This window comes from Arachis ipaensis, chromosome B6 (assembly GCF_059453495.1).
Source record: "Arachis ipaensis isolate K30076 ecotype BB chromosome B6, ASM5945349v1, whole genome shotgun sequence".
NCBI classification, from domain to species: domain Eukaryota; kingdom Viridiplantae; phylum Streptophyta; class Magnoliopsida; order Fabales; family Fabaceae; genus Arachis; species Arachis ipaensis.
In genome coordinates, this window is record NC_142441.1 from 67,101,694 (window position 1) to 67,127,125 (window position 25,432).

The following is a 25,432-nucleotide window of genomic DNA, read 5'->3' on the forward strand; positions in this document are numbered from 1 at the left end:
ATTGCCAAGCAAAATTCAATGAATGCATTGGTTGAGGAAGAGATTTACATGTTTTGATTCGGAGATTTCAATATCTCCTAAACCCAATGAACTCCCCATTTCTGATTTCCACTTTCTCTTTACATTCTGCAATTCAATTCTTGCAATCATCCCCATTCCCTTTTAATTTCAGCAATTTACATTCTGCTCTTTAATTCATGCAATTTAAGATTCAGCCATTTAATTTTCTTGTCATTTACTTTTCCCGCCAATTTTACATTCCGCAATTCTCATCTCAATTCTTGATTCCGCTCAACTAGAACACACTTCTAATCCGAATTGCTCACTCAACCAATCCTTGTGGGATTCGACCTCACTCTATTGTGAGTTTTTACTTGACGACGATAACCGGTGCACTTGCCGGAAGGAATTTTGCCGATCGTGCAATTTCCTAAATCGTAGCATAACATGTTTATGCGCATCATGCGCATACTTTAATAGGTGTGATCATACCAGCATTAATGCACCGGATCCCATCAGAACTCTGTAGTTAAGCGTGCTTCGGCGAGAGTAGTACTAGGATGGGTGACCTCCTGGGAAGTCCTCGTGTTACAGCTTTTTTTTTTCTTACGTCGTGCTTACCCTCGTTCTTTAAACGACGCTATCTTGAATAGTTTAACTAAAGCAAGCCTCAATTACCTGATTTTCGGCAAGCTCGCACGGGCCCCGCAGGGATTCGCAGCTCGACTAACCCTACGTCGCGAGACATACTTATGATAATTGTGTGCGCATACTTTAACATGTGTGATCATACCAGCACTAATGCACCGGATCCCATCAGAACTCCACAGTTAAGCGTGCTTGGGCGAGAGTAGTACTAGGATGGGTGACCTCCTGGGAAGTCCTCGTGTTGCACCTTTTTTTTTACGTCGTGCTTACTCTCGTTCTTTAAACGACGCTATCTTGAATAGTTTAGCTAAAGCGAGCCTCAATGACCTGATTTTCGGGAAGCTCGCACGGGCCCGCAGGGATTCGCAGCTCGACTTACCCTACGTCGCGAGAGATGCTTATGATAATTATGTGCGCAAACTTTAATAGGTGCGATCATACCAGCACTAATGCATCGGATCCTATCAGAACTCCGCAGTTAAGCGTGCTTGGGCGAGAGTAGTACTAGGATGGGTGACCTCCTGGGAAGTCCTTGTGTTACACCTTTTTTTTTACGTCGTGCTTACCCTCGTTCTTTAAACGACGCTATCTTGAATAGTTTAGCTAAAGCAAGCCTCAACGACCTGATTTTTGGCACGCTCGCACGGGCCCCGCAGGGATTCGCAGCTCGACTTACCCTACATCGCGAGAGATGCTTATGATAATTATGTGCGAATACTTTAATAGGTGCGATCATACCAGCACTAATGTACCGGATCCCATAAGAACTTCGCAGTTAAGCGTGCATGGGCGAGAGTAGTACTAGGATGGGTGACCTCTTGGGAAGTTCTCGTGCTGCACCTCTCTCTCTTTTTTTTTTTTACGTCGTGCTTTCCCTCGTTCCTTAAATGACGCTATCTTGAATAGTTTAGCTAAAGCATCCCTCAATGACCTGATTTTCAGCAAGCTCGCCCGGGCCCGCAGGGATTCGCAGCTCGACTTACCCTACGTCGCAAGACATGCTTATGATAATTGTGTGCGCATACATTAACAGGTGCGATCATACCAGCACTAATGCACCGGATCCCATCAGAACTCCGTAGTTAAGCTTGCTTGCGCGAGAGTAGTACTAGGATGGGTGACCTCCTGGGAAGTCCTCGTGTTGCACCTTTTTTTTTACGTCGTTCTTACCTTCGTTCTTTAAACGACTCTATCTTGAATAGTTTAGCTTAAGCGAGCCTCAATGACCTGATTTTCGGCAAGCTCGCCCGGGCCCGCAGGGATTCGCAGCTCGACTTACCCTACGTCGCGAGACATGCTTATGATAATTGTGTGCGCATACTTTAACAGGTGCGATCATACCAGCACTAATGCAGCAGATCCCATTAGAACTCCGCAGTTAAGCTTGCTTGCGCGAGAGTAGTACTAGGATGGGTGACCTCCTGGGATGTCCTCGTGTTGCACCTTTTTTTTTTTACGTCCTTCTTACCCTCGTTCTTTAAACGACACTATCTTGAATAGTTTAGCTAAAGCGACCCTCAATTACCTGATTTTTGGCAAGCTCGCACAGGCCCCGCAGGGATTCGCAGCTCGACTTACCCTACGTCGCGAGACATGCTTATGATAATTATGTGCGCATACTTTAATAGGTGTGATCATACCAGCATTAATGCACCGGATCCCATCAGAACTCTGTAGTTAAGCGTGCTTCGGCGAGAGTTGTACTAGGATGGGTGACCTCCTGGGAAGTCCTCGTGTTACAGCTTTTTTTTTTCTTACGTCGTGCTTACCCTCGTTCTTTAAACGACGCTATCTTGAATAGTTTAGCTAAAGCAAGCCTCAATTACCTGATTTTCGACAAGCTCGCACGGGCCCCGCAGGGATTCGCAGCTCGACTTACCCTACGTCGCGAGACATACTAATGATAATTGTGTGCGCATACTTTAACATGTGTGATCATACCAGCACTAATGCACCGGATCCATCAGAACTCCACAGTTAAGCGTGCTTGGGCGAGAGTAGTACTAGGATGGTTGACCTCCTGGGAAGTCCTCGTGTTGCACCTTTTTTTTTACGATTTTCGGGAAGCTCGCACGGGCCCGCAGGGATTCGCAGCTCGACTTACCCTACGTCGCGAGAGATGCTTATGATAATTATGTGCGCAAACTTTAATAGGTGCGATCATACCAGCACTAATGCACCGGATCCTATCAGAACTCCGCAGTTAAGCGTGCTTGGGCGAGAGTAGTACTAGGATGGGTGACCTCCTGGGAAGTCCTTGTGTTACACCTTTTTTTTTACGTCGTGCTTACCCTCGTTCTTTAAACGACGCTATCTTGAATAGTTTAGCTAAAGCAAGCCTCAACGACCTGATTTTTGGCACGCTCGCACGGGCCCCGCAGGGATTCGCAGCTCGACTTACCCTACATCGCGAGAGATGCTTATGATAATTATGTGCGAATACTTTAATAGGTGCGATCATACCAGCACTAATGTACCGGATCCCATAAGAACTTCGCAGTTAAGCGTGCATGGGCGAGAGTAGTACTAGGATGGGTGACCTCTTGGGAAGTTCTCGTGCTGCACCTCTCTCTCTTTTTTTTTTTTTTACGTCGTGCTTTCCCTCGTTCGTTAAATGACGCTATCTTGAATAGTTTAGCTAAAGCATCCTTCAATGACCTGATTTTTGGCAAGCTCGCCCGGGCCCGCAGGGATTCGCAGCTCGACTTACCCTACGTCGCAAGACATGCTTATGATAATTGTGTGCGCATACATTAACAGGTGCGATCATACCAGCACTAATGCACCGGATCCCATCAGAACTCCGTAGTTAAGCTTGCTTGCGCGAGAGTAGTACTAGGATGGGTGACCTCCTGGGAAGTCCTCGTGTTGCACCTTTTTTTTTACGTCGTTCTTACCTTCGTTCTTTAAACGACTCTATCTTGAATAGTTTAGCTTAAGCGAGCCTCAATGACCTGATTTTTGGCAAGCTCGCCCGGGCCCGCAGGGATTCGCAGCTCGACTTACCCTACGTCGCGAGACATGCTTATGATAATTGTGTGCGCATACTTTAACAGGTGCGATCATACCAGCACTAATGCACCAGATCCCATTAGAACTCCGCAGTTAAGCTTGCTTGCGCGAGAGTAGTACTAGGATGGGTGACCTCCTGGGATGTCCTCGTGTTGCACCTTTTTTTTTTTACGTCCTTCTTACCCTCGTTCTTTAAACGACACTATCTTGAATAGTTTAGCTAAAGCAACCCTCAATTACCTGATTTTTGGCAAGCTCGCACAGGCCCCGCAGGGATTCGCAGCTCGACTTACCCTACGTCGCGAGACATGCTTATGATAATTATGTGCGCATACTTTAATAGGTGTGATCATACCAGCATTAATGCACCGGATCCCATCAGAACTCTGTAGTTAAGCGTGCTTCGGCGAGAGTTGTACTAGGATGGGTGACCTCCTGGGAAGTCCTCGTGTTACAGCTTTTTTTTTTCTTACGTCGTGCTTACCCTCGTTCTTTAAACGACGCTATCTTGAATAGTTTAGCTAAAGCAAGCCTCAATTACCTGATTTTCGGCAAGCTCGCACGGGCCCCGCAGGGATTCGCAGCTCGACTTACCCTACGTCGCGAGACATACTTATGATAATTGTGTGCGCATACTTTAACATGTGTGATCATACCAGCACTAATGCACCGGATCCCATCAGAACTCCACAGTTAAGCGTGCTTGGGCGAGAGTAGTACTAGGATGGGTGACCTCCTGGGAAGTCCTCGTGTTGCACCTTTTTTTTTACGTCGTGCTTACTCTCGTTCTTTAAACGACGCTATCTTGAATAGTTTAGCTAAAGCGGGCCTCAATGACCTGATTTTCGGGAAGCTCGCACGGGCCCGCAGGGATTCGCAGCTCGACTTACCCTACGTCGCGAGAGATGCTTATGATAATTATGTGCGCAAACTTTAATAGGTGCGATCATACCAGCACTAATGCACCAGATCCTATCAGAACTCCGCAGTTAAGCGTGCTTGGGTGAGAGTAGTACTAGGATGGGTGACCTCCTGGGAATTCCTTGTGTTGCACCTTTTTTTTTTACGTCGTGCTTACCCTCGTTCTTTAAACAACGCTATCTTGAATAGTTTAGCTAAAGCAAGCCTCAACGACCTGATTTTCGGCACGCTCGCACGGGCCCCGCAGGGATTCGCAGCTCGACTTACCCTACATCGCGAGAGATGCTTATGATAATTATGTGCGAATACTTTAATAGGTGCGATCATACCAGCACTAATGTACCGGATCCCATAAGAACTTCGCAGTTAAGCGTGCTTGGGCGAGAGTAGTACTAGGATGGGTGACCTCTTGGGAAGTTCTCGTGCTGCACCTCTCTCTCTTTTTTTTTTTTTTTTTTTTACGTCGTGCTTACCCTCGTTCCTTAAACGACGCTATCTTGAATAGTTTAGCTAAAGCAACCCTCAATGACCTGATTTTCGGCAAGCTCGCCCGGGCCCGCAGGGATTCGCAGCTCGACTTACCCTACGTCGCGAGACATGCTTATGATAATTGTGTGCGGATACATTAATAGGTGCGATCATACCAGCACTAATGCACCGGATCCCATCAGAACTCCGCAGTTAAGCTTGCTTGCGCGAGAGTAGTACTAGGATGGGTGACCTCCTGGGAAGTCCTCGTGTTGCACCTTTTTTTTTACGTCGTTCTTACCTTCGTTCTTTAAACGACTCTATCTTGAATAGTTTAGCTAAAGCGAGCCTCAATTACCTGATTTTCGGCAAGCTCGCACGGGCCCCGCAGGGATTTGCAGCTCGACTTACCCTACGTCGCGAGATATGCTTATGACAATTATGTGCGCATACTTTAATAGGTGTGATCATACCAGCACTAATGCACCGGATCCCATCAGAACTCTGCATTTAACCGTGCTTGGGCGAGAGTAGTACTAGGATGGGTGTAACGACCCAATTTTCAATATGTTTAGATCATACCGGAAACTGAGCGCTACCAATTTGTCTTCCTAATTATTCTCTATTATTTATCATATGAGCCTGATTCGTTGTTAAACGCGTAGTTAATTTGCGTGGTGTATTTTTTTTGAAAACGTTTGGATTATTAGACAGAATCATTTATAATCAATTCACAAGTAATAACAGATAAAACAGTTATAAACAACCACACATAAATACATCACAAGTAGTTGACAACATTCGGTGATTCAGCCTTTATTAGAGTATAGACCTTTAGTTAGAACACCCCTAGATATAGCTAGATAATATCTATATACATGTATATACATACAACATCCCAGGTCCTGACCTGTTCAAGAGGTCTCTAAGCTGGCACCTAGGCTAGCCTAGACTCTATACTCACATAGTCCCTCTAAACTACTAAAGCGAGGGAAAGTACGTTCTAGGTCTTCAAAACTCAAGTCAGGTGGAACGTCAACAAAAGATAGAACATCATCTGCTACTCCTCTGCACGATCAGACTTTTCCACAGGACGTCTCTCTGGTACCTCATGAAGTAGCCACACAATAGGAATCTCGTACACAGGATTTAGGTTAAAGTGCGCATACGAACGGGGTGCAGACGTTGGCTGGTCTCACAGTATATACATATAATCAGAGAACGATATTCACCCTAGACTCAGAAGACTATCTAGAGCAGAATCCTCTTCTTGCGAACGGTCATCAGCGAACTATGGTAAGGTACTCTTACTTCCATCTGAAGGGGGAAGGGATGGAGAAGGGGTAAGAATTGGGGAGTTCTTAGTAGGGCCGGGGTTATTAGTTACGTTCATTTATTTGGGGTCGATTAGTAGACCAATAACATAATATAGCGAAGCAGTAAACAGAAGATAAAGATAGAAAGAGAAAGTAGAGACAACAGAAAGCAGAACACAAACAAAAGAATACAAGAAAATAAAGCACAGAAATAGCATACGAGCAGACAAACATTAAGAAGTAGATCACACACAGAAAGGAATGCAACAGAGAATGATGCGCAGACAAGAATGATGCATGTCTAGCCCTAGCACAGGCCATGAGCTCATGTGTCGGTTGGCTGCCCGCAATCCCGACATTTATCCGGTCACGAGTAATCCCGATTTCCCGAATACGATTTTCCGTTCCTAAATAAATGCACATATAATAATAGCCGCTCATTTGAGACAGCCTCTGCTTACTGCAGGAAAATATATATATACTCTGCTCTGCTCTGGGGAAGCGGAAAATAGCTGTAGATAACTTAGTTTCCCTACAGAAGCTCTGGGTTGCATTAAGCAACTAATATATATTAAATATAGCTCTGGGTTGCATCAAGCAACTAATATATATATAAATATAGCTCTGGGTTGCATCAAGCAACTAATATATATATATATATATAAATATAGCTCTGGGTTGCATTAAGCAACTAATATATATATATATATAGCTCTTTATATTATATTACTCTTCTCTTTATATCTCTTTACTCTGTTCTGGTTTCTCTTTTCTTTGTATCTCTTTACTCTGTTTTAATTACTCTGTTCTCTGTATCTCTTTTCTCTTCTCTAATTACTCTTTTCATCTGTATCTATATTACTCTTTTTCTCTTTATCTCTTTACTTTACTCTGGTTACTCTATTTTCTGTGTTTCTCTACTCTACTCTGATTTCTCTGCTTAACGTATGTATTTAAAGTTTATGTAAATTTCGGTATGAATAGTTCGCCTGTCCCAAGTATAGGTTCATTAAGTCTATACTGAAATAGTTTAACTTTTCATATAATACCTAACCCTAGTCGCAACTCAAGGACTAACTATGTTGCCCTAGTTCGTTCACTAATTTCTGTTTATTTTTCTGTTATTAAAACCTTACAGACTTTTCTTTAGTTTTTATCTTTTCTTCAACCTTTTATCTTTCTTTTATCTTTGCCTTACTAATATGTTCTTACCACTCCCTAAGTGTTTTATGAAGGTAATTATGAGATTCTGTGCTTAAAGTTGTCTTTCTAAAGTTTTTACAGAAAACTGCCTTTTCCGCATTATTTTATTATTTTTATTAAAATATTATTTTTAATTAAATATTATTATTTAATATTTTATTATTTTATTATTAAATTTTCGAAAATCAACTTTACTTTAACCTTTAACCTTTAAAATTCACTTTTTACCACCCGTAACTTTTAATATTTCTACTTTTACCACCCTAACTTTTTGAAATTACAAAATAACCCCCCAAACACCAAAATATTTACTTCCTTGCCCTTTTATGGATCAAAAAGGTGTTCTTCATTGTTCTTCACCACACTCAAAGTGTTCTTCGTGTTCTTCATAAATTCTTCAGATTCTTTCTCTGTTTTTACCCGTTTTTCAATCTTTTCAGCAACCGATTTTTACCAAAATTCAAAATAAATTCCCAGCCACTAAAACCCCATCTTTTCTACATGATTTTAACACAAATTGAACCCCAATTCAGAGCCTAGGGTTTCGTTTTCCAGCTGCTCCAAGAACATGAACTTTAAAGCTTAAATTTCATCAAATTTCATCAAAATTTCACCAAATTTTCACCAAGAATCAATCATATATGCAACCAATTTTTAGCACAGCCAAATCATACAACATTCACACAACTCAAACACAAATAATCAAGATTAATTTCGTGATACCCTACCTGGTTTTGCTGCTCCTAATTCGGTTAAACTTTCAGGTGGTCCTTAAGCACTTTTTCCTCCTAAATCACATCAAGAACAACTTTAAATCCAAAAACTCTCAACTGACCAAATCTCACTCAGTATGTTAGGAAGAGATATCTCACCTTATACTTGCTGGAAATTCACGTTTCTTGGCCCTCAAGTCAAGTTAAGCATGATTCCTAAGGAAGAACATCAAGAAAACACATGTTTTGCATGGTTTTCCTTGAAAACCGAATTGAAATGTGAGGGAGACAGCCATCTCACCTTATTTCCATCCTTGATAAGTTAAATGGTTATGTAGAGGAAGAAGAGAGGATCATTTTGGTGAAATCGGAGTTTTGGTTTGAGTTTTAGTTCAGAAGAAATCAAGTTTTGAAGATTAAGTGTTCATGAAAGTTTCTCTCTTTTCTCTCTTGTTATTTTCGGCCAAAATGATGAAATGAGACAGCCTTGGAGGTCTTGGGGGGGTAAGGTGAGTTGTGATTGGTTGGCTTGGAGGTGGATTAAAATAATATTAAAATATCTCTGGTGTACGACTACTAAAACTAGGTGTACCGGAACACTCGTAAAAACATCTCTAAAAATTATTTTCTGAGCTACTAGCATAAATGACACTAGTAACATATTTATTATGAGAATAGAACATGTATAATGAGGCCTTAGCATTGCTAAATTCATCAGAGAGTGCTGGTGCTAAGCTACACCAGTAAACCGTAAACCCGGTTAAACCGATTTTCTGTTTATAACAAAAACAGACCAGGTAACCTTATAATATCATTCAAGCATTTTATAATACTAATATAATGATAATATTATACTATCATCTCTCTCCTCTCATGAATCGAGTCCGGTTCATCAAACAGAGACTATTTACGAAAATTAGAATCAAAACTGCCAACCGATACGGTTCAAAAACTAGGTTCTTCGCGATTGCATTATCGAGCTTGACTCAAAGGAGGTTCTAGCTTAAGGATGACATAATGATAATGAGGATTAAGATGCTTGATGATATAGCAGAGGTGTTCCCTTTACTGATCTTCCGGAGAAATCCGTACTTTTAGAAAAGATCTCATGTACTCGAAAATCAGGGTTGTTACAATGGGTGACCTTCTGGGAAGTCCTGGTGTTGCACCTTTTTTTTTTTAACGTCGTGCTTACCCTCGTTCTTTAAACGACGCTATCTTGAATAGTTTAGCTAAAGCAAGAATCAATGACCTGATTTTCGGCACGCTCGCACGGGCCCCACAGGGATTCGCAGCTCGACTTACCCTACGTCGCGAGAGATGCTTATGATAATTATGTGCGAATACTTTAATAGGTGCGATCATACCAGCACTAATGTACTGGATCCCATCAGAACTTCGTAGTTAAGCGTGCTTGGGCGAGAGTAGTACTAGGATGGGTGACCTCTTGGGAAGTTCTCGTGCTACACCTCTCTCTCTCTCTCTCTCTTTTTTTTTTCTTACATCATGCTTACCCTCGTTCCTTAAACGACGCTATCTTGAATAGTTTAGCTAAAGCGAGCCTCAATGACCTAATTTTCGGCAAGCTCGCCTGGGCCCGTATGGATTCACAGCTCGACTTACCCTACGTCGCGAGACATGCTTATGATAATTGTGTGCGCATACTTTAACAGGTGCGATCATACCAGCACTAATGCACCGGATCCCATCAGAACTCCGCAGTTAAGCTTGCTTGCGCGAGAGTAGTACTAGGATGGGTGACCTTCTGGGAAGTCCTCATGTTGCACCTTTTTTTTTTTACGTCGTTCTTACCTTCGTTCTTTAAACGACTCTATCTTGAATAGTTTAGCTAAAGCAGGCGTCAATTACCTGATTTTCGGCAAGCTCGCACGGGCCCCGCAAGGATTTGCAGCTCGACTTACCCTACATCGCGAGACATGCTTATGACAATTATGTGCGCATATTTTAATAGGTGTGATCATACCAGCACTAATGCACCGGATCCCATCAGAACTCTGCATTTAACCGTGCTTGGGCGAGAGTAGTACTAGGATGGGTGACGTTCTGGGAAGTCCTGGTGTCGCACCTTTTTTTTTAACGTCGTGCTTACCCTCGTTCTTTAAACGGCACTATCTTGAATAGTTTAGCTAAAGCGAGCCTCAATGACCTGATTTTCGGCAAGCTCGCACGGGCCACGCAGGGATTCGCAGCTCGACTTACCCTACATCGCGAGACATGCTTATGATAATTGTGTGCGCATACTTTAACAGGTGCGATCATACCAGCACTAATGCACCGGATCCCATCAGAACTCCGCAGTTAAGCGTGCTTGGGCGAGAGTAGTACTAGGATGGGTGACCTCCTGGGAAGTCCTCGTATTGCACCTTTTTCTTTTTTATTTTTTTATTTTTTTTACGTCGTGCTTACTCTCGTTCTTTAAACGACGCTATCTTGAATAGTTTAGCTAGAGCGAGCCTCAATGACCTGATTTTTGGCAATCTCGCACGGGCGCCGCAGGGATTCGCAGCTCGACTTACCCTACGTTGCAAGACATGCTTATGACAATTATTTTCGCATACTTTGATAGGTGCAATTATACCAATACTAATGCACCGGATCCCATCAGAACTCCGCAGTTAAGCGTGCTTGGGCGAGAGTAGTACTAGGATGGGTGACCTCCTAGGAAGTCCTCGTGTTGCACCTCTTATTTTTTTTTTTATTTACGTCGTGCTTACCCTCGTTCTTTAAACGACGCTATCTTGAATAGTTTAGCTAAAGCGAGCCTCAATTACCTGATTTTCAGCAAGCTCGCACGATCCCCGCAGGGATTCGCAGCTCGACTTACCCTATGTCGCGAGACATGCTTATGATAATTGTGTGCGCATAATTTAACAGGTGCGATCATACCAGTGCTAACTCACCGGATCCCATCAGAACTTCGTAGTTAAGCGTGCTTGGGCGAGAGTAGTACTAGGATAGGTGACGGAAGTCCTCGTGTTGCACCTTTTTTTTTTACGTCGTGCTTACCCTCGTTCTTTAAACGACGGTATCTTGAATAGTTTAGCTAAAGCGAGCCTCAATTACCTGATTTTCGGCAAGCTCGCACGGGCCCCGCAGGGATTCACAGCTTGACTTACCCTACGTCGCGAGACATACTTATGATAATTGTGTGCGCATACTTTAACAGGTGTGATCATACCAGCACTAATGCACCGGATCCCATCTGAACTCCGCAGTTAAGTATGCTTGGGCGAGAGTAGTACTAGGATGGGTGACCTCCTGGGAAGTCCTCGTGTTGCACCTTTTTTTTTTACGTCGTGCTTACTCTCGTTCTTTAAACGACGCTATCTTGAATAGTTTAGCTAGAGCGATCCTCAATGACCTGATTTTCGGCAATCTCGCACGGGCGCCGCAGGGATTCGCAGCTCGACTTACCCTACGTTGCAAGACATGCTTATGACAATTATTTTCGCATACTTTGATAGGTGCAATTATACCAACATTAATGCACCGGATCCCATCAGAACTCCACAGTTAAGCGTGCTTGGGCGAGAGTAGTACTAGGATGGGTGACCTCCTAGGAAGTCCTCGTGTTGCACCTCTTATTTTTTTTTTTTATTTACGTCGTGCTTACCCTCGTTCTTTAAACGACGCTATCTTGAATAGTTTAGCTAAAGCGAGCCTCAATTACCTGATTTTCAGCAAGCTCGCACGATCCCCGCAGGGATTCGCAGCTCGACTTACCCTACGTCGCGAGACATGCTTATGATAATTGTGTGCGCATACTTTAACAGGTGCGATCATACCAGTGCTAACTCACCGGATCCCATCAGAACTCCGTAGTTAAGCGTGCTTGGGCGAGAGTAGTACTAGGATAGGTGACGGAAGTCCTCGTGTTGCACCTTTTTTTTTTACGTCGTGCTTACCCTCGTTCTTTAAACGACGGTATCTTGAATAGTTTAGCTAAAGCGTGCCTCAATTACCTGATTTTCGGCAAGCTCGCACGGGCCCCGCAGGGATTCGCAGCTCGACTTACTCTACGTCGCGAGACATACTTATGATAATTGTGTGCGCATACTTTAACAGGTGTGATCATACCAGCACTAATGCACCGGATCCCATCTGAACTCCGCAGTTAAGCATGCTTGGGCGAGAGTAGTACTAGGATGGGTGACCTCCTGGGAAGTCCTCGTGTTGCACTTTTTTTTTTTACGTCGTGCTTACTCTCGTTCTTTAAACGATGCTATCTTGAATAGTTTAGCTAAAGCGAGCCTCAATGACCTGATTTTCGGGAAGCTCGCACGGGCCCGCAGGGATTCGCAGCTCGACTTACCCTACGTCGCAAGAGATGCTTATGATAATTATGTGCGCAAACTTTAATAGGTGCGATCATACCAGCACTAATGCACCGGATCCTATCAGAACTCCGCAGTTAAGCGTGCTTGGCCGAGAGTAGTACTAGGATGGGTGACCTCCTGGGAAGTCCTTGTGTTGCACCTTTTTTTTTACGTTGTGCTTACCCTCGTTCTTTAAACGACGCTATCTTGAATAGTTTAGCTAAAGCAAGCCTCAACGACCTGATTTTCGGCACGCTCGCACGGTGATGAGCGGATAATTTATACGCTTTTTGGCATTGTTTTTAGTATGTTTTTAGTAGGATCTAGTTACTTTTAGGGATGTTTTCCTTTGTTTTTATGTTAAATTCACATTTCTGGACTTTACTATGAGTTTGTGTGTTTTTCTGTAATTTTAGGTATTTTCTGGCTGAAATTGAGGGACTTGAGCAAAAATCAGATTCAGAGGTTGAAGAAGGACTGCTGATGCTGTTGGATTCTGACCTCCCTGCACTCAAAGTGGATTTTCTGGAGCTACAGAACTCGAAATAGCGCGCTTCTAATTGCGTTGGAAAGTAGACATCCAGGGCTTTCCAGCAATATATAATAGTCCATACTTTGGCCAAGAATTGACGACGTAAACTGGCGCTCAACGCCAGCCTTCTGCCCAAATCTGGCGTCCAGCGCCAGAAAAGGATCCAAAACCAGAGTTGAACGCCCAAACTGGCACAGAAACTGGCGTTCAACTCCACAAATGGCCTCTGCACGTACAACACTTAAGCTCAGCCCAAACACACACCAAGTGGGCCCCGGAAGTGGATTTATACATCAAATACTTACTCATGTAAACCCTAGTAGCTAGTTTATTATAAATAGGACCTCTTACTATTGTATTAGGCATCTTGGAACGCATTGTTCTTAGACCATGGGGGCTGGCCACACGGCCATGCCTGGACCTATCACTTATGTATTTTCATACGGTAGAGTTTCTACACTCCATAGATTAAGGTGTGGAGCTCTGCTGTTCCTCAAAGATTAATGCAAAGTACTACTGTTTTCTATTCAATTCTTCTTATTTCGCTTCTAAGATATCCATTCGCACCCAAGAACGTGATGAAGGTGATGATTATGTGTGACGCTCATCATCCTTCTCCCTTATGAACGCGTGCCTGACAAACACTTCTGTTCTACATGAATTAAGCTAGAATGAATATCTCTTAGATCTCCTAACCAGAATCTTCGTGGCGTAAGCTAGAATGATGGCGGCATTCAAGAGAATCCGGAAGGTCTAAACCTTGTCTGTGGTATTCTGAGTAGGATTCAATGATTGAATGACTGTGACGAGCTTCAAACTCATGATTGTTGGGCGTTAGTGACAGACGCAAAAGGATAGTAAATCTTATTCCAGCATGATCGAGAACCGACAGATGAATAGCCGTGCCGTGACAGGGTGCGTGAGCATATTATTCACTGAGAGGATAAGATGAAGCCATTGACAAGGGTGATGCCTCCAGACGATTAGCCGTGCCGTGACAGGGCATTGGATCATTTTCCCGTGAGATGACCGAAAGTAGCTGTTGACAGTGGTGATGTATCACATAAAGCCAGCCATGGAAAGGAGTAAGACTGATTGGATGAAGATAGCAGGAAAGCAGAGGTTCAGAGGGACGAAAAGCATCTCCATTCGCTTATCTGAAATTCCTACCAATGAATTACATAAGTATCTCTATCCCTATTTTATTATATAATATTCAAAAACACCATTATCACTTTATATCTGCCTGACTGAGATTTACAAGGTGACCATAGCTTGCTTCATACCAACAATCTCCGTGGGATTCGACCCTTACTCACGTAAGGTATTACTTGGACGACCCAGTGCACTTGCTGGTTAGTTGTATCGAAGTTGTGACAATCATGAATTAAGATCAGAGCACCAAGCTCTGGAGCCATTACCAGGATTTGTTCGAGCCTGGAGATCACAATTTCGTGCACCAAGTTTTTGGCGCCGTTGCTGGGGATTGTTTGTGTATGGACAACTGACGGCTCATCTTGTTGCTCAGATTAGGTAATTTTCTTTTCGTTTTGTTTTCAAAAAACTTTTCAAAAATATTTCTAAAATTTTCTCATCTGTTTTCGAAAAAAATAAAAATGTTTTCAAAATTTTTCTTCAAAAATTTTTAAGAATGAATTCTAGTGTTTCATGAAGCATGTTGAAGCTTGGCTGGCTGTAAAGCCATGTCTATTCCTTTGGTAATGAGTATGTCAGGCATGTCATATCTGAATTACATGCTGAAGCTTGGCTGGCCATTGGCCATGTCTAGTATTTTGGACCGGAGCTTTCATTGAAAGCTTGGCTGGCTAGTGAGCCATGTCTAATTCCTGGACTGAAGCTTTAGACTAAGAATGCAAGATTCCTGGAATTCATATTAAAAATTTTGGAATCCTTATTTTCCTTTTTCAATTAATTTTTGAAAAAATCCAAAAAAAAAAAAAATTTAGAAAATCATAAAAATCAAAAATATTTTTGTGTTCTTGTTTGAGTCTTGAGTCATGTTATAAGTTTGGTGTCAATTGCATATGCATTTTGCATTTTTCGAAAATATCATTCATTCATAGTGTTCTTCATGATCTTCAAGTTGTTCTTGGTAAGTCTTCTTGTTTGATCTTGATGATTTTTTGTTTTGTGTCTTTTCATGTTTATCATATGCATTCTTGAATTCTTAGTGCCTAAGCATTAAAGAATTCTAAGTTTGGTGTCTTGCATGTTTTCTTTGCATTAAAAATTTTTCAAAAATATGTTCTTGATGTTCATCATGACATTCATAGTGTTCTTGGTGTTCATCTTGACATTCATAGCATTCTTGCATGCATCACATGTTTTGATCTAAAAATTTCATGCATTGCATTTTTTTTGTGTTTTTCCCTTGCATCATAAAAATTCAAAAATAAAAAAAAATATCCTTCCTTTTTTATCTCATCAAATTCGAAAATTTGGATTGACTTTTTCAAAAATTTTTAAAATCAAATTGTTTCTCATGAGTCAAATCAAATTTTCAATTTGAAAATCTTATCTTTTTCAAAATCTTTTTCAAAAATCAAATCTTTTTCAAAATTCTTAGTTATTTTCGAAAATTCCAAAAATATTTTTCAAAAATCTTTTTCTTATTTTTATATAAAATTTTCGAAAATAACTAATCAATTAATGTTTTGATTCAAAAATTTGAAGTTTGTTACTTGCTTGTTAAGAAAGATTCAAACTTTAAGTTCTAGAATCATATCTTGTGATTTCTTATGAATCAAGTCATTAATTGTGATTTTAAAAATCAAATCTTTTTCAAAAACTAATTTCAATCATATCTTTTCAAAAATATCTTCTTATCTTATCTTTTTCAAAAATATCTTTTCAAAATATCTTTCCTAACCTTCTAACTACTTATCTTTTCAAAAATTGGTTTTCAAAATTTGTTTCAACTAACTAACTAACTTTTTGTTTGTTTCTTAACTTTTTCAAAACCACCTAACTAATTCTCCCTTTCTAATTTTCGAAAATACCTCCCCCTTTTTCAAAATTTTTTTTTTAATTAACTAATTATTTTTATTTCTATTTTCAAAAAAAAAATTTTCGAAAAAAATTACTAAATATTTTTCAAAAACGATTTTCAAAAATCACTAACTCCTCTTCAAAAATAATTTTCGAAAATTATTCCTCCCCCATCTCATTCTATTTATTCATTCATATCCTAACATCTCATTTCATCTCTCTTCCATCCTCACAGTTGTGTTTCTTCCATTATATTACATTCTTTTTCTCCCCCTCTTTTCTTCCACTCACAAAGGGATCCCTATACTGTGGTATAAAGGATCTTTATTATTACTATTTTTTTGTGCCTTCTTCTTTGTCATATGAGCAGGAGCAAGGATAAGAGCATTCTTGTGGAAGCAGATCCAGAACCTGAAAGGACTCTGAAGAGAAAATTAAGAGAAGCTAAAATACAACAATCCAGAGATAACCTTTCAGAAATTTTCGAACAGGAAAAGGAGATGGCAGCCGAAAATAATAATAATATAAGGAAGATGCTTGGTGACTTTACTGCACCTAATTCCAATTTACATGGAAGAAGCATCTCCATTCCTGCCATTGGAGCAAACAATTTTGAGCTGAAACCTCAATTAGTTTCTCTGATGCAGCAGAACTGCAAGTTTCATGGACTTCCATCTGAAGATCCTTTTCAGTTCTTAACTGAATTCTTGCAGATATGTGATACTGTTAAGACTAATGGAGTAGATCCTGAAGTCTACAGGCTCATGCTTTTCCCTTTTGCTGTAAGAGACAGAGCTAGATTATGGTTGGATTCTCAACCCAAAGACAGCCTGAACTCTTGGGATAAGCTGGTCACGGCTTTCTTAGCCAAGTACTTTCCTCCTCAAAAGCTGAGCAAGCTTAGAGCTGATGTTCAAACCTTCAGACAGAAAGAAGGTGAATCTCTCTATGAAGCTTGGGAAAGATACAAACAGTTGACCAAAAAGTGTCCTTCTGACATGCTTTCAGAATGGACCATCCTGGATATATTCTATGATGGTTTATCTGAGCTATCAAAGATGTCACTGGACACTTCTGCAGGTGGATCCATTCACCTAAAGAAGCTCAAGAACTCATTGACATGGTTGCTAATAACCAGTTCATGTACACTTCTGAAAGGAATCCTGTGAGTAATGGGACGCCTATGAAGAAGGGAGTTCTTGAAGTTGATACTCTGAATGCCATATTGGCTCAGAATAAAATATTGACTCAGCAAGTCAATATGATCTCTCAGAGTCTGCATGGAATGCAAGCTGCATCCAACAGTACTCAAGAGGCATCTTCTGAAGAAGAAGCCTATGATCCTGAGAACCCTGCAATAGCAGAGGTAAATTACTTAGGTGAACCTTATGGAAACACCTATAACTCAACATGGAGAAATCATCCAAATTTCTCATGGAAGGATCAAAAGCCCCAACAAGGCTTTAATAATGGTGGAAGAAACAGGTTTAGCAATAGCAAACCTTTTCCATCATCAACTCAGCAACAGACAGAGAACTCTGAACAAAATGCTTCTAATTTAGCAAATCTAGTCTCTGATCTATCTAAGGCCACTGTAAGTTTCATGAATGAAACAAGATCTTCCATTAGAAATTTGGAAGCACAAGTGGGCCAGCTGAGTAAAAGGATCACTGAAATCCCTCCTAGTACTCTCCCAAGCAATACAGAAGAGAACCCAAAAGGAGAGTGCAAGGCCATTGACATAAGCGCCATGGCCGAACCTGTGAGGAGAGGAGAGGACGTGAATCCCAAGGAGGAAGACCTCCTGGGACGTCCAGTGATCAATAAGGAGCTTCCCTCTGGGGAATCAAAGAACTCTGAGGCCCATCTAGAGACCATAGAGATCCCATTGAACCTCCTTATGCCCTTCATGAGCTCTGATGAGTATTCCTCTTCTGAAGAGAATGAGGATGTTACTGAAGAGCAAACTGCCAAGTTTCTTGGTGCAATCATGAAGCTAAATGCCAAATTATTTGGCATTGATACTTGGGAAGTTGAACCTCCCTTGTTCATCAATGAACTAAGTGATATGGATCAACTGACATTGCCTCAGAAGAGACAGGATCCTGGAAAGTTCATAATCCCTTGTACCATAGGCACCATGATCTTTAAGGCTCTGTGTGACCTTGGTTCAGGGATAAACCTCATGCCCCTCTCTGTAATAGAGAAACTGGGAATCTATGGGGTGCAAGCTGCTAAAATCTCACTAGAGATGGCAGACAGCTCAAGAAAACAGGCTTATGGACAAGTAAAAGATGTATTAGTAAAGGTTGAGGGCCTTTACATACCTACTGATTTCATAGTCCTGGATACTGGAAAGGAAGAGGATGAATCCATCATCCTAGGAAGACCTTTCCTGGCCACAGCAAGAGCTGTGATTGATGTTGACAGAGGTGAAATAGTCCTTCAATGGAATGAGAACTCCCTTGTATTCAAAACTCAAGGATCTCCCTCTGCAACCATGGAGAGGAAGCAGAAAAAGCTTCTCTCCAAGCAGAGTCAACCAGAGCCCCCACAGTCAAACTCTAAGTTTGGTGTTGGGAGGCCACAACCAAACTCTAAGTTTGGTGTTGAACTCCCATATCCAAACTCTAAGTTTGGTGTTGGAGAGTCTCAACAAAGCTCTGCACATCTGTGAGGCTCCATGAGAGCCCACTGTCAAGCTATTGACATTAAAGAAGCGCTTGTTAGGAGGCAACCCAATGTTTATCTAATTCTTATTTTTATTGTTTTTCATGTTTTCTTAGGTTCATGATCATGTGGAGTCACAAAATAAATAGAAAAATTGAAAACGGAATAAAAAACAGCAAAAGAAAAATCACACCCTGGAGGAGCATCTGTCTGGCGTTCAGCGCCAGAACAGAGCATGGTTCTGGCGCTGAACGCCCAAAATGGGCAGCTTCTGGGCGCTGAATGCCAGAACAGGCATGGTTCTGGCGTTCAACGCCAGAAATGGCACACAAATGGGCGTTGAACGCCCAAAATGGCCACCAACCTGGCGCTGAACGCCCAGAGTTGGGTACAAAGGCATTTTTACATGCCTAATGGTGCAGGGATGTAAATGCCTTGACACCTCAGGATCTGTGGACCCCACAGGATCCACTCAGGATTTGTGGACCCCACAGGATCCACTCAGGATCTGTGGACCCCACAGGATCCCCACCTACCTCCACTCACTTCTTCTCACCACTCTCTTTCACACAACCCCACAAACACTCTTCCCTAAAAACCCCTCACCACTCACATCAATCTCTCTTCCCCATAAACCTACCTCATAAACTCCACCTACCTTCAAAATTCAAAACCAATTTCCCACCCAAACCCACCCATATGGCCGAACCAATACCCCCCCTCCCTTCCCTATATAAAGACCTCCATTCTTCATCAAATTCACACAACACACCCCTCTACACTCCTCTTGGCCGAAACCACATCTCCCTCTCCCTCTCCATATTTCTTCTTCTTCTTCTTCTATTCTTTTGTTTATTGCTCGAGGGCGAGTAATATTCTAAGTTTGGTGTGGTAAAAGCATAGCTTTTTTGCTTTTTTGTTTTTCCATTACCATTGATGGCACCTAAAACCGGAGAATCCTCTAGAAGAGGGAAAGGGAAGATAAAAGCTTCCACATCCGAGTCATGGGAGATGGAAAGGTTCATCTCCAAAGCCCATCAAGACCACTTCTATGATGTTGTGGCCAAGAAGAAGGTGATCCCTGAGGTCCCTTTCAAACTCAAAAGAAATGAGTATCCGGAGATCCGACATGAAATTCAAAGAAGAGGTTGGGAAGTTCTAACAAATCCCATCCAACAAGTCGGCATCCTAATGGTTCAAGAGTTCTATGCCAATGCATGGATTACCAAGAACCATGATCAAAGTAAGAACCCGGATCCAAAGAACTATGTTACAATGGTTCGGGGGAAATACTTAGATTTTAGTCCGGAAAATGTGAGGTTGGCGTTCAACTTGCCATACATGGAAGAGAACGCACGCCCCTACACAAGGAGAGTCAACTTTGATCAAAGGTTGGACCAAGTCCTTATGGACATATGTGTAGAAGGAGCTCAATGGAAGATTGACTCCAAAGGCAAGCCGGTTCAACTAAGAAAATTGGACCTCAAGCCTATAGCTAGAGGATGGTTGGAGTTTATTCAATGCTCAATCATTCCCACTAGCAACCGGTCTGAAGTTACTATAGACCGGGCCATCATGATCCATAGCATCATAATTGGAGAAGAGGTGGAAGTTCATGAGATTATACCTCAAGAACTCTACAAGGTGGCTGACAAGTCCTCCACCATGGCAAGGTTAGCCTTTCCTCACCTCATTTGCCACCTATGCAATTCAGCTGGGATTGACATAGAGGGAGATATCCTCATTAAAGAGGAAAAGCCCATCACTAAGAAAAAGATGGAGCAAGCAAGAGAGCCCACTCATGGAGTTCAAGAGGCGTATGAAGCTCATCACCATGAGATTCCGGAAATGCCTCAAATGCACTTTCCTCCACAAAACTATTGGGAGCACATCAACACCTCCCTAGAAGAATTGAGTTCCAATATGGGACAACTAAGGGTGGAACATCAAGAGCACTCCATCATGCTTCATGAAATAAGAGAATATCAAAAAGCAATGAGGGAGAAGCAACAAAGACAAGGAAGAGACATAGAAGAGCTCAAGGACATCATTGGTTCCTCAAGAAGGAAACGCCACCATCACTAAGGTGGACCAATTCCTTGTTCTTACTTTCTCTGTTTTTCGTTTTTATATGTTATGTGCTTATATATGTTTGTGTCTTCATTACATGATCATTAGTAGTTAGTAACTATGTCTTAAAGATATGAATGTCCTATGAATCCATCACCTCTCTTAAATAAAAAACTGTTTTAATTTAAAAGAACAAGAAGTACATGAGTTTCGAATTTATCCTTGAACTTAGTTTAATTATATTGATGTGGTGACAGTGCTTCTTATTTTCTGAATGTATGTTTGAACAGTGCATATGTCTTTTGAAGTTGTTGTTTAAGAATGTTAAACATGTTGGCTCTTGAAAGAATGATGACTAGGAGACATGTTATTCGATAATCTGAAAAATCATAAAAATGATTCTTGAAGCAAGAAAAAGCAGCAAAGAACAAAGCTTGCAGAAAAAAAAAAAGAAAAAAATAGGCGAAAAAAAAATAGAAAGAAAAAGAAAAAGCAAGCAGAAAAAGCCAATAACCCTTAAAACTAAAAGGCAAGGGCAAATAAAAAGGATCCCAAGGCTTTGAGCATCAGTGGATAGGAGGGCCTAAAGGAATAAAATCCTGGTCTAAGCGGCTAAACCAAGCTGTCCCTAACCATGTGCTTGTGGCGTGTAGGTGTCAAGTGAAAACTTGAGACTGAGCGGTTAAAGTCAAGGTCCAAATCAAAAAAAGAGTGTGCTTAAGAACCCTGGACACCTCTAATTGGGGACTTTAGCAAAGCTGAGTCACAATCTGAAAAGGTTCACCCAATTATGTGTCTGTGGCATTTATGTATCCGGTGGTAATACTGGAAAACAAAGTGCTTAGGGCCACGGCCAAGACTCAGAAAGAAGCTGTGATCAAGAATCATCATACTGAACTAGGAGAGTCAATAACACTATTCGAAATCTGAAGTTCCTATAGATGCCAATCATTCTGAACCTCAATGGATAAAGTGAGATGCCAAAACTATTCAAGAGGCAAAAAGCTATAAGTCCCACTTATATGATTGAAGCTCTGTTTCATTGATAGTTTGGAATTTATAGTATATTCTCTTCTTTTTATCCTGTTTGATTTTCAGTTGCTTGGGGACAAGCAACAATTTAAGTTTGGTGTTGTGATGAGCGGATAATTTATACGCTTTTTGGCATTGTTTTTAGTATGTTTTTAGTAGGATCTAGTTACTTTTAGGGATGTTTTCCTTAGTTTTTATGTTAAATTCACATTTCTGGACTTTACTTTGAGTTTGTGTGTTTTTCTATAATTTCAGGTATTTTCTGGCTGAAATTGAGGGACTTGAGCAAAAATCAGATTCAGAGGTTGAAGAAGGACTGCTGATGCTGTTGGATTCTGACCTCCCTGCACTCAAAGTGGATTTTCTGGAGCTACAGAACTCGAAATGGCGCGCTTCCAATTGCGTTGGAAAGTAGACATCCAGGGCTTTCCAAAAATATATAATAGTCCATAGTTTGGCCAAGAATTGACGACGTAAACTGGCGCTCAACGCCAGCCTTCTGCCCAAATCTGGCGTCCAGCGCCAGAAAAGGATCCAAAACCAGAGTTGAACGCCCAAACTGGCACAGAAACTGGCGTTCAACTCCACAAATGGCCTCTGCACGTACAACACTTAAGCTCAGCCCAAACACACACCAAGTGGGCCCCGGAAGTGGATTTATACATCAAATACTTACTCATGTAAACCCTAGTAGCTAGTTTATTATAAATAGGACCTCTTACTATTGTATTAGGCATCTTGGAACGCATTGTTCTTAGACCATGGGGGCTGGCCACACGGCCATGCCTGGACCTATCACTTATGTATTTTCATACGGTAGAGTTTCTACACTCCATAGATTAAGGTGTGGAGCTCTGCTGTTCCTCAAAGATTAATGCAAAGTACTACTGTTTTCTATTCAATTCTTCTTATTTCGCTTCTAAGATATCCATTCGCACCCAAGAACGTGATGAAGGTGATGATTATGTATGACGCTCATCATCCTTCTCCCTTATGAACGCGTGCCTGACAAACACTTCTGTTCTACATGAATTAAGCTAGAATGAATATCTCTTAGATCTCCTAACCAGAATCTTCGTGGCGTAAGCTAGAATGATGGCGACATTCAAGAGAATCCGGAAGGTCTAAACCTTGTCTGTGGTATTCTGAGTAGGATTCAATGATTGAATGACTGTGACGAGCTTCAAACTCGTGATTGTTGGGCGTTAGTGACAGACGCAAAAGGATAGTAAATCTTATTCCAGCATGATCGAGAACCGACAGATGAATAGCCGTGCCGTGACAGGGTGCGTGAGCATATTATTCACTGAGAGGATAAGATGAAGCCATTGACAAGGGTGATGCCTCCAGACGATTAGCCGTGCCGTGACAGGGCATTAGATCATTTTCCCGTGAGATGACCGAAAGTAGCTGTTGACAGTGGTGATGTATCACATAAAGCCAGCCATGGAAAGGAGTAAGACTGATTGGATGAAGATAGCAGGAAAGCAGAGGTTCAAAGGGACGAAAAGCATCTCCATTCGCTTATCTGAAATTCCTACCAATGAATTACATAAGTATCTCTATCCCTATTTTATTATATAATATTCGAAAACACCATTATCACTTTATATCTGCCTGACTGAGATTTACAAGGTGACCATAGCTTGCTTCATACCAACAATCTCCGTGGGATTCGACCCTTACTCACGTAAGGTATTACTTGGACGACCCAGTGCACTTGCTGGTTAGTTGTATCGAAGTTGTGACAATCATGAATTAAGATCAGAGCACCAAGCTCTGGAGCCATTACCAGGATTTGTTCGAGCCTGGAGATCACAATTTCGTGCACCACACGGGCCCTGCAGGGATTCGCAGCTCGACTTACCCTACGTCGCGAGAGATGCTTATGATAATTATGTGCGAATACTTTAATAGGTGCGATCATACCAGCACTAATGTACCGGATCCCATAAGAACTTCGCAGTTAAGCGTGCTTGGGCGAGAGTAGTACTAGGATGGGTGACCTCTTGGGAAGTTCTTGTGCTGCACCTCTCTCTCTCTTTTTTTTTTTTTTACGTCGTGCTTACCCTCGTTCCTTAAACGACGCTATCTTGAATAGTTTAGTTAAAGCAACCCTCAATGACCTGATTTTCGGCAAGCTCGCCCGGGCCCGCAGGGATTCGCAGCTCGACTTACCCTACGTCGCGAGACATGCTTATGATAATTGTGTGCACATACATTAACAGGTGCGATCATACCAGCACTAATGCACCGGATCCCATCAGAACTCCGCAGTTAAGCTTGCTTGCGCGAGAGTAGTACTAGGATGGGTGACCTCCTGGGAAGTCCTCGTGTTGCACCTTTTTTTTTTACGTCGTTCTTACCTTCGTTCTTTAAACGACTCTATCTTGAAGAGTTTAGCTAAAGCGAGCCTCAATTACCTGATTTTCGGGAAGCTCGCACGGGCCCGCAGGGATTCGCAGCTCGACTTACCCTACGTCGCAAGAGATGCTTATGATAATTATGTGCGCAAACTTTAATAGGTGCGATCATACCAGCACTAATGCACCGGATCCTATCAGAACTCCGCAGTTAAGCGTGCTTGGGCGAGAGTAGTACTAGGATGGGTGACCTCCTGGGAAGTCCTTGTGTTGCACCTTTTTTTTTTACGTCGTGCTTACCCTCGTTCTTTAAACGACGCTATCTTGAATAGTTTAGCTAAAGCAAGCCTCAACGACCTGATTTTCGGCACGCTCGCACGGGCCCCGCAGGGATTCGCAGCTCGACTTACCCTACGTCGCGAGAGATGCTTATGATAATTATGTGCGAATACTTTAATAGGTGCTGGTGCACGAATTGTGAATCACACTTTTCACAACTCGTACCACTAACCAGCAAGTGCACTGGGTCGTCCAAGTAATACCTTACGTGAGTAAGGGTCGAATCCCACGGAGAATGTTGGTTTGAAGCAATCTATGGTTATCTTGTAAATTTTAGTCAGGAAGTCAACTATGTTTATCAATTGAATTGTGAGTAACCAGTAGAGCATAAATTAAAAGTTTCTTGTTGTGCAGTAATGGAGAATATGTTGGAGTTTTGGAGATGCTTTGTCTTCTGAATCTCTGCTTTCCTCTGTCTTCTTGTTCACGCATGCACGTCCCCCTATGGCAAGCTGTGTGTTGGTGGATCACCGTTGTCAATGGCTACCTTCCATCCTTCCAGTGAAAACTACGCTCACGTGCTCTGTCACAGCACGGCTAATCACCGGTTGGTTCTCGATCCGGTTGGAATAGGATTTACTATCCTTTTGCGTCTGTCACTAACGCCCAGCCTTCAAGAGTTTGAAGCTCGTCACAGTCATTCAATCCTTGAATCCTACTCGGAATACCACAGACAAGGTTTAGACTTTCCGGATTCTCATGAATGCTGCCATCAGTTCTAGCTTATACCACGAAGATTCTGATTAAGGAATCTAAGAGATACTCATTCAATCGTATATAGAACGGAGGTGGTTGTCAG

The 25,432-nt window shown here is 41.9% G+C and overlaps 19 non-coding genes and 13 pseudogenes across 19 annotated transcripts; 31 read left to right on the plus strand and 1 right to left on the minus strand.

The window, feature by feature from the left end:
• The first annotated feature begins 478 nt into the window (after positions 1–478).
• LOC148561078 (5S ribosomal RNA) lies at positions 479–597 on the plus strand (annotated as a pseudogene).
• A 182-nt stretch (positions 598–779) lies between these two features.
• LOC148561079 (5S ribosomal RNA) lies at positions 780–898 on the plus strand. Its single transcript, XR_015890995.1, has one exon. It is a non-coding gene; the product is annotated as a 5S ribosomal RNA (ribosomal RNA).
• A 177-nt stretch (positions 899–1,075) lies between these two features.
• On the plus strand, positions 1,076–1,194 carry LOC148561080 (5S ribosomal RNA; annotated as a pseudogene).
• A 178-nt stretch (positions 1,195–1,372) lies between these two features.
• On the plus strand, positions 1,373–1,491 carry LOC148561081 (5S ribosomal RNA). Its single transcript, XR_015891617.1, has one exon. It is a non-coding gene; the product is annotated as a 5S ribosomal RNA (ribosomal RNA).
• A 188-nt stretch (positions 1,492–1,679) lies between these two features.
• LOC148561082 (5S ribosomal RNA) lies at positions 1,680–1,798 on the plus strand. Its single transcript, XR_015891384.1, has one exon. It is a non-coding gene; the product is annotated as a 5S ribosomal RNA (ribosomal RNA).
• Positions 1,799–1,975: 177 nt separating this feature from the next.
• Positions 1,976–2,094, plus strand: LOC148561083 (5S ribosomal RNA; annotated as a pseudogene).
• A 180-nt stretch (positions 2,095–2,274) lies between these two features.
• On the plus strand, positions 2,275–2,393 carry LOC148561084 (5S ribosomal RNA; annotated as a pseudogene).
• Positions 2,394–2,575: 182 nt separating this feature from the next.
• On the plus strand, positions 2,576–2,693 carry LOC148561085 (5S ribosomal RNA; annotated as a pseudogene).
• Positions 2,694–2,800: 107 nt separating this feature from the next.
• Positions 2,801–2,919, plus strand: LOC148561086 (5S ribosomal RNA). The gene has a single exon (XR_015891447.1). It is a non-coding gene; the product is annotated as a 5S ribosomal RNA (ribosomal RNA).
• Positions 2,920–3,097: 178 nt separating this feature from the next.
• Positions 3,098–3,216, plus strand: LOC148561087 (5S ribosomal RNA). Its single transcript, XR_015891618.1, has one exon. It is a non-coding gene; the product is annotated as a 5S ribosomal RNA (ribosomal RNA).
• Positions 3,217–3,406: 190 nt separating this feature from the next.
• On the plus strand, positions 3,407–3,525 carry LOC148561088 (5S ribosomal RNA). Its single transcript, XR_015891385.1, has one exon. It is a non-coding gene; the product is annotated as a 5S ribosomal RNA (ribosomal RNA).
• Positions 3,526–3,702: 177 nt separating this feature from the next.
• Positions 3,703–3,821, plus strand: LOC148561089 (5S ribosomal RNA; annotated as a pseudogene).
• Positions 3,822–4,001: 180 nt separating this feature from the next.
• LOC148561090 (5S ribosomal RNA) lies at positions 4,002–4,120 on the plus strand (annotated as a pseudogene).
• A 182-nt stretch (positions 4,121–4,302) lies between these two features.
• Positions 4,303–4,421, plus strand: LOC148561091 (5S ribosomal RNA). The gene has a single exon (XR_015890997.1). It is a non-coding gene; the product is annotated as a 5S ribosomal RNA (ribosomal RNA).
• A 177-nt stretch (positions 4,422–4,598) lies between these two features.
• Positions 4,599–4,717, plus strand: LOC148561092 (5S ribosomal RNA). The gene has a single exon (XR_015891747.1). It is a non-coding gene; the product is annotated as a 5S ribosomal RNA (ribosomal RNA).
• Positions 4,718–4,896: 179 nt separating this feature from the next.
• Positions 4,897–5,015, plus strand: LOC148561093 (5S ribosomal RNA). Its single transcript, XR_015891412.1, has one exon. It is a non-coding gene; the product is annotated as a 5S ribosomal RNA (ribosomal RNA).
• A 196-nt stretch (positions 5,016–5,211) lies between these two features.
• On the plus strand, positions 5,212–5,330 carry LOC148561094 (5S ribosomal RNA). The gene has a single exon (XR_015891347.1). It is a non-coding gene; the product is annotated as a 5S ribosomal RNA (ribosomal RNA).
• A 4,304-nt stretch (positions 5,331–9,634) lies between these two features.
• LOC148561095 (5S ribosomal RNA) lies at positions 9,635–9,753 on the plus strand (annotated as a pseudogene).
• Positions 9,754–9,952: 199 nt separating this feature from the next.
• LOC148561096 (5S ribosomal RNA) lies at positions 9,953–10,071 on the plus strand (annotated as a pseudogene).
• Positions 10,072–10,251: 180 nt separating this feature from the next.
• On the plus strand, positions 10,252–10,370 carry LOC148561097 (5S ribosomal RNA; annotated as a pseudogene).
• A 179-nt stretch (positions 10,371–10,549) lies between these two features.
• LOC148561098 (5S ribosomal RNA) lies at positions 10,550–10,668 on the plus strand. Its single transcript, XR_015889651.1, has one exon. It is a non-coding gene; the product is annotated as a 5S ribosomal RNA (ribosomal RNA).
• Positions 10,669–10,866: 198 nt separating this feature from the next.
• Positions 10,867–10,985, plus strand: LOC148561099 (5S ribosomal RNA). Its single transcript, XR_015891534.1, has one exon. It is a non-coding gene; the product is annotated as a 5S ribosomal RNA (ribosomal RNA).
• A 189-nt stretch (positions 10,986–11,174) lies between these two features.
• Positions 11,175–11,287, plus strand: LOC148561100 (5S ribosomal RNA; annotated as a pseudogene).
• Positions 11,288–11,466: 179 nt separating this feature from the next.
• On the plus strand, positions 11,467–11,585 carry LOC148561101 (5S ribosomal RNA). The gene has a single exon (XR_015890571.1). It is a non-coding gene; the product is annotated as a 5S ribosomal RNA (ribosomal RNA).
• A 179-nt stretch (positions 11,586–11,764) lies between these two features.
• On the plus strand, positions 11,765–11,883 carry LOC148561102 (5S ribosomal RNA; annotated as a pseudogene).
• Positions 11,884–12,073: 190 nt separating this feature from the next.
• LOC148561103 (5S ribosomal RNA) lies at positions 12,074–12,186 on the plus strand (annotated as a pseudogene).
• Positions 12,187–12,365: 179 nt separating this feature from the next.
• Positions 12,366–12,484, plus strand: LOC148561104 (5S ribosomal RNA). The gene has a single exon (XR_015890401.1). It is a non-coding gene; the product is annotated as a 5S ribosomal RNA (ribosomal RNA).
• Positions 12,485–12,662: 178 nt separating this feature from the next.
• LOC148561105 (5S ribosomal RNA) lies at positions 12,663–12,781 on the plus strand. The gene has a single exon (XR_015891383.1). It is a non-coding gene; the product is annotated as a 5S ribosomal RNA (ribosomal RNA).
• Positions 12,782–17,055: 4,274 nt separating this feature from the next.
• On the minus strand, positions 17,056–17,163 carry LOC148561106 (small nucleolar RNA R71). The gene has a single exon (XR_015888187.1). It is a non-coding gene; the product is annotated as a small nucleolar RNA R71 (small nucleolar RNA).
• Positions 17,164–23,846: 6,683 nt separating this feature from the next.
• On the plus strand, positions 23,847–23,965 carry LOC148561107 (5S ribosomal RNA). Its single transcript, XR_015891658.1, has one exon. It is a non-coding gene; the product is annotated as a 5S ribosomal RNA (ribosomal RNA).
• A 192-nt stretch (positions 23,966–24,157) lies between these two features.
• LOC148561108 (5S ribosomal RNA) lies at positions 24,158–24,276 on the plus strand. The gene has a single exon (XR_015891348.1). It is a non-coding gene; the product is annotated as a 5S ribosomal RNA (ribosomal RNA).
• A 178-nt stretch (positions 24,277–24,454) lies between these two features.
• LOC148561109 (5S ribosomal RNA) lies at positions 24,455–24,573 on the plus strand. The gene has a single exon (XR_015890509.1). It is a non-coding gene; the product is annotated as a 5S ribosomal RNA (ribosomal RNA).
• Positions 24,574–25,432: the final 859 nt, after the last annotated feature.